This window comes from Protopterus annectens, chromosome 6.part0 (genome assembly GCF_019279795.1).
Source record: "Protopterus annectens isolate FY-2018-M chromosome 6.part0, PAN1.0, whole genome shotgun sequence".
Lineage (NCBI taxonomy): Eukaryota > Metazoa > Chordata > Ceratodontiformes > Protopteridae > Protopterus > Protopterus annectens.
The window spans coordinates 889,062,355-889,080,422 of NC_056737.1; the positions used below are offsets into that span (position 1 = coordinate 889,062,355).

At 40.0% G+C, this 18,068-nt stretch overlaps 1 protein-coding gene across 1 annotated transcript in view; it reads left to right on the top strand.

The window, feature by feature from the left end:
• KCNH5 (potassium voltage-gated channel subfamily H member 5) overlaps nucleotides 1–18,068 on the top strand; it is a 2,144,936-nt gene that overhangs the window by 2,124,193 nt on the left and 2,675 nt on the right.

Genomic DNA, 18,068 nt, shown 5'->3' on the forward strand with positions numbered 1-18,068 from the left:
TGATGAAGTCTTCCAAAGGTGGAAGACAAAAAGCGCTTCACATTAAATTTTTTAGGAGTTATTCTAGCCAGATCGGAGCCTGTGTTGTTTCTTTCATTCTAAAGAAAGCACGACAGTTGAAGAGCAAAGTGATCCTCATTGCTCCATATTGGCCTCGACAAGTCTGGTTTCCCTTCCTCTGGCCTCACCTGCTAGATCAACCATGGATCCTCAATCCATCACCAACATTGATCTCCCATCTGCAGGGTCTGATTCACCCCAATCTAACAACCCCGAAACTGACAGCTTGGTTTTTCCACTTCCTATGATTGTCAGGCATGAAAACCTTTCGTCCCCTGTGTGCAATATTCTTATTGCATCTCATAAATCATCCACCAGACTAATCTATCTTAACAAATGGAAGAGGTTCTCTCTATGGGCAGCAGATAAGCAAATAGATCCCATCAGCAATGAATGAATGAACAAAGAACAACAACACAGATGGAACGTTATGGTAAGACATAACTTCATTTTCTTTGTTAGGAGGTGGCAGTCTCAAAAGTAAAGGTTAAGATAATACAGTCAAATAATTATATTACATTGTATATCACATATGACGGTTGTAATCATATCTCTTTTTTTTCTCTCACCCCAACCCTTATCCCTCTTTATTTTATTTTATTTATTTTTTATTTTATTTTTTTGTTGCATTTTATTACTTGTCAAAATGTGTCCATGTCTTCCATGTGTACCACTTCACTAAATGCTCCTTAGCACAGTGGGGTTGGCCTGCCACACAGGATCCACCTGCCCCCCTCTACCAGCTTCAGCACCATTGCTCAGCATGTCTGGGAGCCTACCTGCAGCACATCTGATTCCTTTGTACTACCTGCCCTCTCAGGTAGTCATGTCCCTGAGTCCGGTCCTGTGCTACCCTCCAGGAGCAGTAGCCAATATGGTTATGTTTGTGCATACCTACGCTAGCTGAAGAGGCTGCTGTCCCTCATGTTATTCAGTAGTATAAAGAGGAGAAAGAGCCATCAAGTACTGCAGCCAGTGGTGGAGTGAGTTGATAGTGATGACAGTCCAGCTGGTGAGGATTTGATTCTTGTCACCCAGCTTGACAACCAAGGGTTCTGGATGTCCCCACCTTCATCCCAGTCATGGTGTCCCCCAGCCTTTTGTGCCCATCACCGTCCCTTCTCTTATCTTGTTTGTTTTGCCTGTCTGCAATTGCCTCCTCACCTACCCAACTTACTGGTCCCAGGCATACCTATGTCCCCTCCCTAACATTCCTTACTCTGTCTAGAAAAAAAAATGGGCACCTGTCTCACAAAAAAAAATCAACCCATACATAGCTCTCCATTTTGCACACATTTCTTCTTGACACACATGATTCAGTCCAGTTGGCTATACAACATGACTGTGTTTTGATCAACCCTCTCTCTGGAGATGACAGCCCAAGTTCAGTTAATATTTTGCACATATGTTCAGTTTACACTGTTAAAGAAATGAATAGCTGTGGTTCTTTACTACCACCCTCCTGCACATTCCTGCCCTGTTTTCTCATTGTTCTTCCTCCTGCTTACTCCACATTTCACCACTGTTCTATCTTTTTCCATTTCTCTTCTATAAGGCATTATTGTGCAGGTGTGCATCATGCACCAATACGCAGCAACAGTAATGTGAAAGTAGTTAAAAGTATTACACACAGCTGTGTTTGAACCCAGTACCATCTGGCCCCATAAAGGAATATATCACTGCATTAACTGCATTAACAGGTGCTGTCATAGAGTCAGTTAAGTAGCAGCTATATTCCAGAGACTCAGTACTAACTGTCAGACTTTGTTCTTTCCCCTGCTTCCTCCCCATTTCACCACTTTCCTATCTACCCCATTTTAACACCTTTAATCTGGTCAAAAATAGAATCACACGCAACATATATAAGTAGCAAAAAAACAATGGATCCCTTAACTTTTTGGGCTCCATTTTTGCAAGGAGGTGCTCATCATGGACCAATGTGGAGCAATGGTGGGAGGCAGCAAAATGCTGTGGTTATCTCCTCGCAATGATGCTTAACCCTGCTGTGCTATGCCAACATACAGCAACACATCTCATATAAATAATTCATGGCATGAAAAGTATTTTAAAGTATTAGATACAACTGTATTCAAACCCAGTACCATCTGGCCCAAAAAAAGAATGTATCGTTGCATTAACACTTGTCAGTTAAGCAGCAGGTGTATTTCATAGACTCAGTACTAACTCTCAGGCTTTAACAATGTTTCTCATGTTAGTGCACTGCTTACCATGATCAGACATGTGTCTCGTATGTGTATGCACGTTGCTAACTATTGCACAAACCCGCTGCATGCCGCTCTATGGAAATGTACACATTATGCTGTGTCACTGCTGTTTACTGTCCATTTCCTGTGTATGACTTGAAATTACATGTGGAAACATTACAAAGTGAGAGCCCCATTGAACAGTATTGCAAACCCCCTAGCAGTGCAACCCTGGGGTCTCAGCACTTTTTCCACACATATATCAACCGCACTGCAAAATATAATATCAAATGCTTTATGCTATGCAATGCACATCAGTCTGATAACATGCAGAACTACAGCTATTGACCATATGCCTAAAAAGCCTTATCTGCAAGGCTAGTATAGGAATCAGCATGGACCATATCCACAGGGACATAGGTGACCTTCATCTCACTTGACCCTACCAATTTTGGTTTTGTCAAGGGTATATTTTCCTTATTGAACCTTGTGGACATCTTGGATACTGACCCCAAAGACCTGGATGAGAGTTAAGAGGACATAACGCCTATGTTGATTTATCCAGGGCTTTGACACTATCCTCCATTTATGTCATAGTGAAGATCTCCCATCTGGGAGTTAGGCCATACAGTACTAGACATGTATTCAAATGGCTCAACAACAGAACACACACTCTCAGAGCTGGGGAATGCACCTCCACCACAAGCACACTCACCAGTGGCATACCAGAAGGATCTGTGCTGGGCCCTCAACTGTTTGGAAAATAATTCCCCTAAAGCACTGGCAACGGTAGATGGCTTGTGATTTACCAAGTTTGCAGATGACTGCTAACTGGACGCACTCATACAGAGTCCCCTGTCATGATAACATATTACAAAAGAGACTGGCACAGACTAATGATTGGTGCCAAACTCATGGACTGAACCTTAAAGCTTACAATGACTTATTGCCCCCTTTGTCAATGATGTGCCCCTACTAATTGTGATATACATAGCCCCCCCCAAGTTCAAACACAGTGTTGTGAGACTTGGGAACACATGTTGATACCAATCTACACTTTCATCACTATGTGCCCATAGTGGTGACACACACAATCTGCACTGCACACATTATACATATGGACATCATATCCACAACCAGGGTAGGGTGGCCACGGTGGTGCAGCGGTTAGCGTTGCCGCCTCACAGCAAGAGGTTCTCTGGTTCGATTCTCGGCTGGCATGCCTACTGTGCGGAGTCTGCATGTCCTCCCTGTGGTCGCGTGGGTTTCCTCCAGGTGCTCTGGTTTCCTCCCACATCCCAAAAACATGCTGTAGGTGGATTGGACACTCTAAATTGACCCTAGGCATGAGTGTGTGTGTGTGTGCCTTCTGTGGAAGGTTGGTTGCCGGGCTGGCAACTCGACACCGTAAAACTCCACTGCCAATCATGAGCGGACAGGTGATCCACTGTGGTGACCCCTAAGAGGGAAAAGCTGAAAGAAGAAGAAAATCCACAACAAGGGTAGTCATACCTCTGCTGTACTCTCCCCTTATCACACCAGTAATGGAGTACAATGCTCACATTTGTCTGTACCTTACCAGACACCTACAGCAATTGGAGAAAACATAGGGTTGTGCCTCCAAACATGACATACATGGAAAGACTGACATACTTGTCACTGTACTTGGTATCATGCTGGCTGCTGAGAGGTGACCTATCCCTGCTCTGCAGAGCAGTCTCAGACCCTGCTCTTCTGGAAATGATGGACATCTGCAATTCAAATTGGACAAGAATAATTTGCCCCTGGGTTCTCAATATAGCCTGTGACATAAACAGAACATGCTGGGGAGACAGATGTATCCCACAATGGTTCACATTCCTCTGTAATAGGCTCCCACTGCATGAGAAGCAGTGCTCCTTGATGACCCTGTTTAAGGCCAACCTTGAGTACTCATTGGGTGATTGTAAAGTCACCTCTGGTCTGACATCTATGTCCCTCATGGACAAGGCCTATTGCTGCCGCTCACAAACTTACTCTGCTAAATATGACCATCCAACTATGCTCAATAAGGGTACTTGGGTTTTTACACAGCTAGGCTTCTAAACACCCTAGTGCTATTAGGCTAGTCACCTCATATGAACCTATGAAGCTATGTGCCTATGCACGTCTTCCAACCTGTTGTCCCCAACATGGCCTGTAGATGTTATCTACTATAGGTTCACCTGCACTCATATATGTCTAGACAGCAGAGCAGAAGTGTGTATCCTACAGTTACTTCTCCAATGACATGGATTGCCAGTATTTTGATACTTGCACATGCCTACACGTCCATGTCATGCAGCCCACCCAACATATTGTCTCCCACATGGCCTGCTGATGTAATCTACTATAAGTTCACCTGCAGTCTTGTAAAAGTCAGACTTGTGCCGTGGCTCCTGCATAAAGTACTGTGCTCTGTAGTCTGTGTAATTAGACAGGTAGGAGTTCTGTTCTAACTGTAGTCCACTGGTTGTGTGTGTTTGTGTGTAAATGTCTAAACAGAAGAGCAGAAATGCGTATCCCACAGATACTGCTCCAGTGGCATGGATTGACAGTATTTTGATACTTGCCGATGCCTACACATCTATGTCATGCAGCCCACCCAACATCTTGTCTCCCACATGGTCTGCTGATGTGATCTACTATACATTCACCTGCAGTCATGTAAATCTCAGACTTGTGCCATGGTGCTTGCATGAAGTACTGTGCTCTCTGGTCTGTTTTTTGGGGTTATATTCTCACTGCAGTCAACTGTGTGCATGTCTGTGTGTGAGCTGTTGGTTGACTTTATTTCAGGGAGCATTTTACACCACCATGTGGGACAGTGTTACATTCTCCTCAACAGACACTGCCACTGTCATCAGCTATATCACATTTTTGGATATGCAGTACCCCCACCAGGGCAGGGTCAAAGACTGACCTGGAGGCCAGGCAGAAGTTACCTCATCCAGTACAATAAATATTGCATTGAGATGGCTTTTAATATATCTACATAAATGATGGCATGGTATGTAGGCCCTGTGCTATCTTGTTGAGAAAGCCCTGTGGTATCTGCAGCTGCTACAGGTGTGTGTTGAAGTACATGTGAAAAACAGCATTATATTCTATCAGTGTTGTAATGAGGTTTGACTACAGTGCTGTCATACAATCCTGAGGTCTCGATATGATGGCATGACTTATGATGTCCACAACATAGGCTTTCAAAAGTAGTGTGGACACTTGGTGGTCAATGTTGAAATTGCTATCTACATGTGTTCCCAGTGCTTGCATCACTAGGTTTCTGCATAGCAGGACTGTTTTCAGTGCTGTGATTAACAGGGAACTCAGATGAACAACATTACAAACACACATTTCTGCATTTAGTTGTACAAAATGTGCCTTTGTCACCATTCACTTGTGTGCTAGCTTCTCCTGTACTATGTTGTCACCGTTGGTGGACTCAGTGTTCACACACAATATACAAGACTCAGCAAAACTGGTAATCCAAAGGCCATATACTTTAGCCTGAACTGTCAAGAAGTACAGTTCAAACAGTGAAGGGCCAAGCACAGATCCCTGGGGTTTGCCAGTGGTGACAGCTCTACTGGTACAGGTTGATTCACCATAATTTCACATGATGTGTTCTATCAGCCAATTGGTTACCCATCAACTGACATAAAGTTTAATCCCTAGCTTGGGGGTTTTCTCAATGAAACCTGCATGTGTGATTATGTCAGAACCCTAGGCCAGATCACAATAGGCAGTGTGATAGGCCATGGCAACATCACAGATCACCTATGGCATGACACACACATCCACCTTTCTGATACAGTTGAATACACAGTTGAACACAGTTTCCACACAGTCTTTGTTCCCATACAAGAGTGTACATCAACATGTATTCACCTGAGTTGGGGGGGACAGCACTTGATATATGCATGTATAGACATATCCTGACTCTCCTTGACAGTGAGGCAGACCAACATGTTATCACAGAAAAATAGAAGGGAAATATCTAGAGATTTTTATGAGGGGGGAGATGATTTCTGGAGATTATTATTGGATAATGTTGCTTGTAAAAAGTAATATGACATACAGAACAGTGCAACAGTGAAAATGTAAAGACTGCAATGAAGAAGAAACAACAATGCATTATTTTTGGACTGCAAAAAACATTATGGGTGCTGTGGAAAGGAAGATGTGATGAATTATTGTGCAATAAAAATAGGAATAATGAAGATCTATTGGCTGGATTAAAAAGATGATTGCAGAGAAAAGGAAGGGGTGCAAAATGAAAGATATTTTTGAAAATGAAGATGTAAAAAAACTGAACACATTATATCTGTAAATATTGTACAAATGTGACTAGAATGGAAGAGGTGTAATGTAATAATATATATAAAGGAATCTACCACTATTTCTGGTAAGTGCCATGAGATCTTTTACATCTACCTGATCTACCACCAACTCATGTAGATGAAACCTTCATTTAATGTCTCATCCAAAGGATTTAACACTTAGAAATTCAGCATCTACTAATGCTGCACTGCAGCATCAGAAATGGGAAATGATTCCAGTCACTACAGGTGGGAATAGAAACTACACCATTCTGCTCTTCCAGGACCAAAGGTAAGTGTGCTATCTTTTTAGCCTCTGACACTGTCAGATATGTTTATCTTCTGAGACTATTGGTAAATATGTATACTGCCTGTGAAAGCTATGGGTAGTTATGTGGTCACTCTTAGATAAGTTGAAATAAATTACTGTGGTTGTTATTCTGTCTTTCCTCACAATCAAACACAGGAGTCATACACAAAAGATGGCGATCTTTAGGGGTATATTTGAGGAGGCACGTATCTCTGAAAGCACGTGGCATCTACATGATCACTGTTGAATGATTTGATATGGCTTGTCAGAGGAACAGTATATATATATCTATGACTTACCAGCTGAGACACATGACTGTGGTCATTATTTCATTCACTTTCCTTACAATATTAAGTCAGGTATACAGAGAAGGTAACTATCTTCTGATGGTATAGGTGAGGAGACACACTAATTAGATTACTAAGTAGTTAAGCAAGCTTTACAGATACAAACTAACTGACAAGGGTGACCAAACATCTGTCCTATGCATGTTGAAGCAACTGGTACTATCTGTTAATCTCCGGTACGCTGTACAATATAGTAGTTATCTACTTCTACTACCACAACTGTACCACAGTTACATGCAAATTAATATATTTTACTTTGCTTTCAGAACTACATTTCAGAGCTCTTCCTGATGTCTTACTCTGTGGATTACACATCATGGTGGCCTGATTTACTGACTGCACCTCCTCATGCAAAATCATGAATCCTCCCCTTATTTGGCAGAAGTAATTTTGCTAAAGCTTTTTTTTTTTCAGCACTATATTTTATAAAAGGGGGGGGGCAGCACCTATATAAAGTAAAGACTAACCTGATATCTTAAGTAATAAGGGATGTATTTGATAACTTTAATATTAGGGACCTTGCCATGACTGTTAATCAGTTGGCTATGGAAAGAACTGAAAAAATGGTATTCATTCTTGAGGCTCAAGTTAATAAATCTACATTATTGCTAATAAATGTTTGTATATTGTAGGAATTTTGAGAGAAATTAAGAGTGATTAGTGGAGCAGTATTTTCTAGGCAAGGAGTATACAGATGGGGTAAAAATCTTGGGAGGATGTGAACATACCATTTTTTTTGGATTAAGGTAATTAAGGAGTGCTTAAACTGGGAGGGGAACCAAACTGGTGGTGAGGGGCAGACTAAATATGAGAAAGAGGTGTTTAGCTATATGATCAACAGTATTGCTCAGGAAGCTACAGTAGGACTGTATTCAGACTTTTGCAGCAGTTTACAAAGTGCTTTGAAAGTTCTGGATCTAAAAAGAATATGGACTAACCCATGGTGGATAGAATAGACTGGGTGCATTCCTGATAATGGAGGTGGGGATGGGATTAAAGGCCATTGTTTCAGAAGATGGGTAGGTGACTGTTAATTATTTTTTGTGGTGTAACTGTAATAAGTTTTTGATGGTTTCTATGGTGCATTGATTCATGAGAGACACGCCATTATCTGGCAGTAACAGCAGTGCTTTTTATTACCTTCTAAAACTCCTTGGTTGAGAGGCCATGACTTGTCTTCTCAGATGGCTTGATTTTGATTTTTTTTTATTTGAGATTTCCAGTTGTGTCTTACATTTAGGACATTGATTCATTGGTTTTGATTATTTGCTTTCCAGTTATACTGTACAAAAATCATCTCCCTTGAATAATACTTATATGTCTGCAGAAAGCCAGGGACATGAATGGCCTTGAACCTTCACAAACACAGAAGACAAACAGATCTACCACTGAAAAATCATAACAGTGACAAAATAAATCAATGTAGAAAAGTCTTGGTATGCCATATAAGGTTACAAAGTGTACACTTACAGGTAAAGGTCTCTGCATAATGCAATTAATGCCAATAGGTAAGAATACCATTAGAAAGGGGTTTCCTATAATAAATTCAGACACTTGTGTTCCATTACTGTCTTTCAAACAGGGTCTGACTGCATTATGGCAATTTTTAATGATCCATAACATGGATAGAAAAGGTAAAATGGTAAAACAAACTTTATCTGTCATAAAGTAGTGCAAATATCAATGTATTTCTTACTAGCTGACAGTATATTAGGTAAATGATCTTCTACAATGAGACTATCCACCCCATTTATAGTGATCTTTCACTTGTTTTGCACTTATAAGGAATATATTTCATGTCTGATGTTTTAAGAAATGTGGCAGTATTGTTTTTTTTTCCTATATGTTCATAGATTCATAGGCTGTTGATCTGTGAGGACCTTAAGAAGTCTAGTCCTGTATTCCCATGGTAATTATTAGCCCTTATATTTTGCAATACTAATCTCCAAAGATGGACCACACAAGTATATGTTGGTGACTTACATGTTTTCCCTATGCATGAGGGTCACTGCTGCTAAACCAGGAGTGAATTTGTGGTTACCCATCCATTTGTCCAAGTTACATTTGAATAGAATAAGAGAAATACTTTACTTTATGTGGAGGGGAAGACGGTTACATAGAAGTGGTATACTCTGTGATACAAACCTGTACCTCCAGCATGTTCTGTTAACCATGCAAAGTAGATTGCAATACCTTGGGCAGCTGTTTCTGATACCAGTGGACTTTTGAATGAATAATAGGTTTGACAGAACAGGGTCTGTTGAGGAGCTATATGGGAGGAATAAGCTGCCTCTCATAGGTTCATAGGTTGGAACTAGGCTATCGGCCCCAGGGCTTATACAAGCTATTTCTTCCCAGAATATTTACTTCCCTGATCCCCTGTCTAACAGGGCAACTGACGTGATCCCCGGGGTGAAGTTCCTATCTCCCATCCAATTGTCAAGGTTCCTTTTTGAAGAGGGCCAAAGAGGCACTCAGCTTGATATGTATGGGCAGTCTATTCCAGAGTATGGGAAATCTCTGGGTCAGGAACCTATCCCTCCAGCATGTTTTGTTCATTGTGATGACCAGGTTTAGATCCCTGGAGCATGTAGCTCTGAGGGATTGGGATTTATTTAAGTGTAGCATGTCCAACAACACTGGGTTTGACATGGCTTTGTATGTTAAGCAGAGATCACCTCTGAGTAGGCGATATGTGACAGAGTATAGCTGGAGTTTTTTAGACGGTCAGCATAGGGCATCTGCCTTAGGCCTGTGATTCCTTTAGTGAGGTATTTCTGTGGCCTTTCCAGTTGTTGGAGATGTCTTGTGAGGTACATACCAAACAGGGCGTTGTACTCTATAATGGGTCTAATGAGGGATGAGTACAGTGGGACAATGACCTCCTTTTTTTTCTGGATGAAAAGCCCTTAGTGATGAGGTGTGCCACATTGAAGGATTTCCTGACTGTTGTGATTATGTGGTTATCGAAAGTGAGACCACTGTCCACCTGTGTCCCTAAGTCCCTTATCACACTTTCGCTGTTTAGTGTACTGCCACTTATGTGGTAATTCATGGGTACATGGTTTTTCCCAAAGGGGATAACTGTACATTTCTTGCCATTGAGCTTGAGCCCATGGCTCTGGCACCAAGCATCCATTTCTGTAGGGCCCTTTTGTAGAATATCCGCATCATTTGGGGATTCAATAATGGCTCCCAGTTTGCAGTTATCTGTGAACTTTGTTAGCCAGAGTCCCTTAGTGCTGGCCTGTACTTCAGAGAAGTAGATGCCAAACAAGAGCGGTCCCAGGACTGAACCCTGATGTACTCCACTTGTCACTTGTCTGGAGCTGGATTTTGAGTCGGCTACTTTTACAGTGTGGGTTCTGTCAGTAAGCCAGTTGGCAACCCATTGAGTAATGTAGGGATTAATGCCCAGCTTAGTAAGTTTATCTATGATTCCAGAGTGGGGGATGGTGTCGAAGGACTTGTCGAGGTCCAGATAGGCTGTGTGGACCATCTTACCCTCGTCCACGGCTCTGTAGACTGATTTGAAGTAGTCAATCAGGTTGAGGAGACAAGATCAGCCCTTTACAAAACCAAACTGGGTGGGGTCCAGTGTTTGAAGGTTGCCAATGTCTTTGTTTATAAGTTCCATGATAATGCATTCCATGGCTTTGCAGATCAGGCTCGTCAGACTGATGGGATGATAGTTCCTGGAATCCAAGGTGGATCCCCCCTTGTGGAGTTGGATAACTGTAGCAGTGCGCCACTCATTGGGCATGAAGCCTGAGGTGAGGCTATGATTAAACATGACACTTAGGTGAGGTGCCAGTTAATTTTGTAGTTCATGTAGTACACAGCCCGGGATGTTGTCTGGTCCCATGGATGCTGTATTCTTAGCTTTGGAGAGTTAGTTTTTTACCTGTGTGGCCGTGAATACCAGATTTTGGCAATCTTTTGGTATTGAGATGGGCTGTTTACAGGGTGAGAGGGGGGGTGAAGTTTGCACTGAATCGATCTGCCAGGATATTGGCAATATCCTTGGGATCTGTATATTTAATGCCATTCTGTTGTAGCTCAGAGCAGATCTGAGCATTGCCATTTAGTTTCTTGACATAACTATAGCATGCCTTGTGGTTGTCCTATTTTTGTAACTAGCTTTGGAGCTCAGTAACCTATATGATACTAAGAAGAAAGACAAGACTTTGAGATGGTCTTCATAGTTTTTATGTTTTAGGCCCTTGATTTTTTAGTGAGGAAGTACTGCAGTCTCTTGCTGTGACAAGTGCATTCTGAAAGGGGAATTTTACTCCAGAATCTGGCTAATAAGTGCTGAGTGCAGAGCAAAAATTACATCCCTGGATCTGGATGCCATACCATTCGATATAAGCTCTGCGATGAAAAAGGACTTCCTTACAATAGTGGATAGGTTGTGATCAAAGCACAGACAGTTTATTGTCAGCATAGGTTCCCAGATATTTAAGTATGGGATCAGTCTTCAGGTAAGTGTTTTCAATGTGATAGTTACAATGAGGGTCATGCTTGCCAAAAACTATGATTATGCATTTTTTGTCATTTAGTTTCAATCATTTTTATAGGATCCTAGTGACCTCTGGGGAGTTTATGATGGCACCAAGTTTTCAGTCTTCTGCAGACTTTGTCAGCCACAATTCCTTAACATTAGCTTTGACCTCCAATAAAGTAAATGACAAATAGAAGTAGTCCAAGCACCTAAACTTGGGGAAGTTCATTAGTGACAGGTCTTTTGGAGGAGATAGAACCACCAGTCATTACTTTCTGTGTTCTGTTTGTGAGACAGTTTGCTGTCCAGTGGATTATATAGGGATTATCATTTATTTGGGAGAGTTTATGAAACCTGAGTGCTGGATGGTGCTGAATGTCTTTACAAGGTTCAGATAGGCTGTGTGAACTGCTTTGCCCTCATCCATTGCCTCAGTACTTTTTTGAAAAAGTCATCCAGGTTAAGTAGGCAGGACCTACCTGTAACAAATCCAGACTGAGTTGGGTCATGAGTCTGTAGGTCACCTGAAGCCCTTTTTATTAGCTCAATAATGATACTTTGTGTTGACTAATATCACCAAAAATGGGCATGGATATTTGCCAGTGATAAGTAGTTTGAGGACCGGGCATACCTATGCCAGGGACCCACACTAACAGTGAGAGCAGTTTATGTGCCCCAGTTAGCTGTTGTGTCCACCATAAAGCCTAGTAGCCCAGTAGTTACAGTTAGGAAGCCTCTGTGACTTAGGTAAGAACCTGAGAATATATAGGTCTATGTGTTTGGTATGAGGTGTTTAAGATTGGTTTCATGTGGTGTTGTTTGGTATTGACAACATTGTTATTTGTAGTGGTTTTGTGTGAGTGTTTTGCCTCCAATAACATTATAGAATTACAACCCTGACACATGGTGGCAGATTATTCAAGTAGCAGGTGGTTGTCAGTAAACATGAGAACATTTCTACAGTATCTCAGGATGACCTTTTCTACCAAGCTGGCTGCAGAGACAAATCTATTTGCTTACTGCTGTGGGTTGGAGGGGGGGATTATACATGGAAGAATTCACACTGCTTCCGTTAATAATGCCCTATATCATACCACTCAACTGTCCAGATTTTTGCCTCATATTTTTGGTCTGTTCCTCATACAATATGTGGTTTTCTTACAAAACATTCAGAAATAAAGTCACTAACTAATGACATGCATATGAGTTTCAGACTTCATATCCTTCAGAAAATGTATGCTAACACAAATTCTGTTATTCTGGCAACTTTCTACCTTTATAAGAGCAATATTTAAAATCTGCTGCTATTTTTGAGCCTTTGCCCCCCCCCCCAATTATTTTAGGCTTTGTACAAGTTTCTCGTGCTAGGGGTTGAGCTCAGAGCAAATCTAGCAGAGGTGAATAACAGTTTTTTTCTAGCTGTGATGTCTAACCTGTGTGGTTTACAAACCTGTTCAACAAAGGATATTTTTTGATACTCACTTTTGCTGGGCATCTGTCTTACCTGTGTCAGTCACTGAGTTAAGAACAGCTGCTGAAAGTCATGGGGCAATAATAAGAAGAATAACCCCAGTCAATCCCTCTTATATCTTTAACAGACCTGCTCTGTAAAGGCATACTGAACTAGATAATTGTTGTAAACCTAGAGTAAAAAAACACATAGTTCAGACTTCATACCAATAATGCAAAGACACAGTGTTGCATTTGTTGTATCATAGTGGCATCAGATAATAGCTGTATAATCCTCTACCGTTAATATGCTTCAGGAAGCTACTCCACTGATGTGTATAGTTTTTGGTAAATCCTCTCATCTTATTATATTTTATCAGTATCTTTCATTACTTCCAGTATGATAATGTGATTTTTGTGGCACTGTTGTGAAATGCAGTATTACCCTTTATGTGGGAAAATACCAGGTCAATGCAAGGTAGCCCTTGGGTGTAACCTCAGGCTATTTAAAGAGAGACTGAAAAAGAGCAAGTTAGATAAAATAAGACCAGACATGAGTTTGAGGTTTTAGTGACAAACTTGTGAATGGAGACTAGAGTATTGGCTCTGAATGTGACCAGCCAAAAGGAATGGCTGAATAAGGGAGACTCCTGGTGATCTGACTTGGGGCCAAAGACTGTATTTCAAAGCATTGTAATATTTTTTTAGATTGAGACTACAAAAGCCTTTTATTTGTGCCACAGAAAGCAGAGAGTGAGTGGGGAAGATTTCAAGGGATTTTGTATTGAACATGGAATAAAAAAATTATGTTTAAAAAACAACTGTCATTGCCTTTTATTTTGCAGGGCAAAGTCAACCCAGACTATTATTTTGCATTAATAAAGCTATGAGTCATCTGCTTTAGATTCCACTATCGATGAGTATATTGATATATAGCTATAGATATATACATAAATAGTTACATTCATATTTTGAAATAGTAAACTGCAGTGACTTTAGACTACATTATCCCTCTCTAAGTTTTCACTTGAATATGAATAATTTGGTATCTGGGTACTCCAATGTTAGCTACCAGTAGTAAACAGAGAATGAAAATGCAGAACTCCAGTTCATTTTTAAAAATAGTCTGTAGTGCTTGTTTGCATCCTTTTGAATATGGATGCATGCAATTTGGAATTTTGATGTAAAGACTATGGATGGGATTCAGAAAGGCTTTCCATGAGCAGGAACCATGTATATGGTAATTTTCCACTCACTGTAAGCCCTTCTAATTCTTAGTCCACTCTACTTCTGAGGCTTTTCTAGTAGCTGAGGCCACAACACAGAGGCCGGTCTTGCTGGTAGAGCTGCACACTAATGCAGCAGTCTGGAAGAGTGACTAATGCTAATGTGAATTACCCATGTGCTCTCCTCCAGAAGTGCCAGTGGCTCTCAAGTTATACTGCCATTTGATTCAGAGATTCACTTGGCAACATAAAATTTCACTGTTGGAGGAAAAAGTGAACACTGTCAAGAGATGTCTGTCAGCCATTCAGCCCTACTGCAGTTGCAGTCAGTTCAGCGAAGATGTAGGGGTGTGGTTGTGTGTGTACATGTTTGTAGAGGCATGAATAAAGCTACACAAATGTGTGTGTGTGTGTGTGTGTGTGTGTGTGTGTGTGTGTGTGTGTGTGTGTGTGTGTGTATGTGTTTGTGTTTCTGAGTGTGTTTACCTGGGTAGTCTCATCAGGACATTTAGGCAGGGATTTGAGAATCTGGATTTTGTGTATGTGTGTTGGAGCAAGTATGTGGTTTAATAGGTGATGTTTCCAAGACTGTGATTGACTTTCAAAGGGCTAGTTTATTTATTGGTGAATGTTTGTGTGTGTTTGTTGGAAGGGGAGTGTATGGGAGAAAGAAGGTGTGTGTGTGTGTGTGTGTGTGTGTGTGTGTGTGTGTGTGTGTGTGTGTGTGTGTGTGTGTGTGTGTGTGTGTGTGTGTGTGTGTGTGTGAAGAAAGAGACAGATGCAGTGATTATGGAATTATAATGGTTAATTTGTTGCTAGATAATTCTGCCTAACTGAAATCTAAGCCAATGCACAGAAGGTTCATTACAGATTATATGGAAGCAAAACAGTCACTATGTAAAACTAACTGGAGTGAGGTGTTCAATGGAAAATCTGCAGATGGAATATGGAAAGTTTTGAAAGAGAAACTGAGTACAAAAAAATCAAAAAAAATATTTAAAATCATGATCTAGGCATGCAACATCAGGCGGATATATTTCCATAAAAACAAAATATCTGATTAAGGTGAGAGACAAAAAATATAAGAAATGAAAGAGAGGTGAACTACAACTTTGAAAACTGAAATAAACAAGCTGGACAAACAGGTTAAGCATAGTGTGAGACAAGATCAAGAAAAATTTGAAGAAAATTTATATAAAGATATTGAGTATAATAGGAAACCTTTTTAGAGATACATAAGATGTGGAAGGAGTAAAGACACACACATTGATAAACTGTGTGCAGATTCTAAAATTTATTGTAAGACACAACAGATTATAAATATATTTACAAAATCTTATACAAAACAGTTTGGCTCGACAACAAGGGTGGTAAGTTGTCCTAGTAACATCCAGGTAACCCCAAATACTGGAATCAAATTAGATTATATTGAAAAAAAACTGCACAAACTGGATCCAAACAAAGCAGAGGGAGGAGACAGAATTAGTAACAATGACCTAAGAACACTTCAGCAAGAACTTACAGTAGCATTATATCTGTTATTCAGTAGGTCATATAAATATGGAGAGATTCCTCAAGATTGGAGACATGTGGTTATTAAACCTGTTTTTAAGGGAAAGGGGAATAGGACAAACCCAGAGTCATATAGACCCTTAAGTCTTCTTTCATGTTGTGGAAAAATAATGGAGAAGGTAATATTGGATAAGTTATTGTCAGAACTAGGCAGGTGAGGCTCAAAACCATATATCAGCATGCATATGTTGAAAACATCTATTACTACCTGTAACATGATGTTCTATAACAATTTAATAACAGCTATGAATGAAAAATTTTGCTGTGATGTAATTTATATAGATTTAACTTCAGCATTTGACAGGGTCATACACATAACACTGATCAATAAATTAGTACAACTAGGTATTGATGTACTCTTGATAAGATGGATAGCTTCACAGCTTACAAATAGGGCATGGCGAGTATCATACAGCAACTGGACAGGTGAAATCCTTGATAACACAGGGCTCTTTCCTAGACCCTTACTTGTTTAGATTGTATCTTTCAGACCTAACTTTTTCATTTGAGGTGTTCTACAGTCTATATGCAGATGACCTGAAATTGGGTAAACTGATTACATGTGTTACAGATAAGGCATGTCTGCAAAATAACTTGACTAAATTGACCATTTGGGCAAAGGAGAATAATACGCTGATAAATACATCAAAAACTAAGCATGTGAGATTTAGTAGGCATAAATTGAAAGGTGAATATATAATACAGCGCACAGTGATTGAAACTGTAGACTCATTTAAGGACCTGGGTATATGGGTAGATTCACCTATGAGTTTTTCTAATCATATCAACCAATTGGTTAATGATAGTTATCGAACTATAGGTTGTATAAAAAGATTTATAAAGTCTAGAAAATCAAAACTAATGAAGTCATTGTTTATTAGTTACATTAGACCTAAACTTGAGTATGGAATAACAATATGGAAATCTTATAAGAAAACAAGCATGAGTAAACTGGAAAGAGTACAATGGAAATATACCAAGGGTATCCATGGGTGTGAACATTTAAGTTATTATGAAAGACTAAAATATCTGAACTTGTACTGTGTCTCTTACAGATATCTAAGAGGAGATCTTATTCAGGTATATAGGGCATTTAGTGACATCTAGCTCTGGGAATGTTTGGGGTTAACAAAAAGTGCTAGAGAATCATCAGACACCCTTTGTAGGAGATTCTATAGGAATGAGAAGTGTACTAATTGGTTCTCTGACAGAGTAGCTGATACATGGAACAGACTACCAAATTACATTAAGGCAAGTACTAGTTTAGATATTTTTAAGAACAGCCTGGATACTTATTATGGGAACAAGTGTTTTGGTATATTGGCAAGCTAGAAGGGCATTAATGCCTGTGCTTGAAATATTTGTATGTAGGTATATATGTATGTATGTATATAGGGGGCTATGTTTGTCAATGGTATGCATGGGCCTCAAGAGGAAACACTACCACCATCAGGTCTGACAGCACTAGTATTAGCCAGAGGTATGCCAATGAGCTGATAATGAGGTGCTTCTTATGTAGTGATAGCTGTCGCATTTTCTCACCATTTTATAAATTGACATACCTGCTGTTAGCTATTTCCATGAGTGATGACAATGTTTTTGAATCCAAAGGTAAACTGCTTATTAATAAATTTTATGTCCGTCAGTATTTTATATAAATAAGTTATTAATAAGCATTTTTCTTGTATGATAGAAGATCTCTGATAGGCATTACTCTCAACTCAGCTTCCATACACTGTCTTATAGCATGCATGCTCTAACTATTGCATTTGAGATTGATGTGAAACAAAAGAACATTGTTCAAGTCCAGTTTTGATGCTGTCTGTTACTTATTTTAATATTTCATATTTTAAACTGATCATTTAGAAAATGCATATAGAGCTTGTAACTAATTTTAATGGTTTGATCGCCCCCCCCTTAAAGGGGTAAGCACAATAACTACTGCAGTTTACATGACAATACTGACTTTTACAACAATGCCATAAAAATGACATTATCATACTGTTTGCATGTTATACCTTTGAAAATATAACATTTTATGCACATTTCATGGGAAACT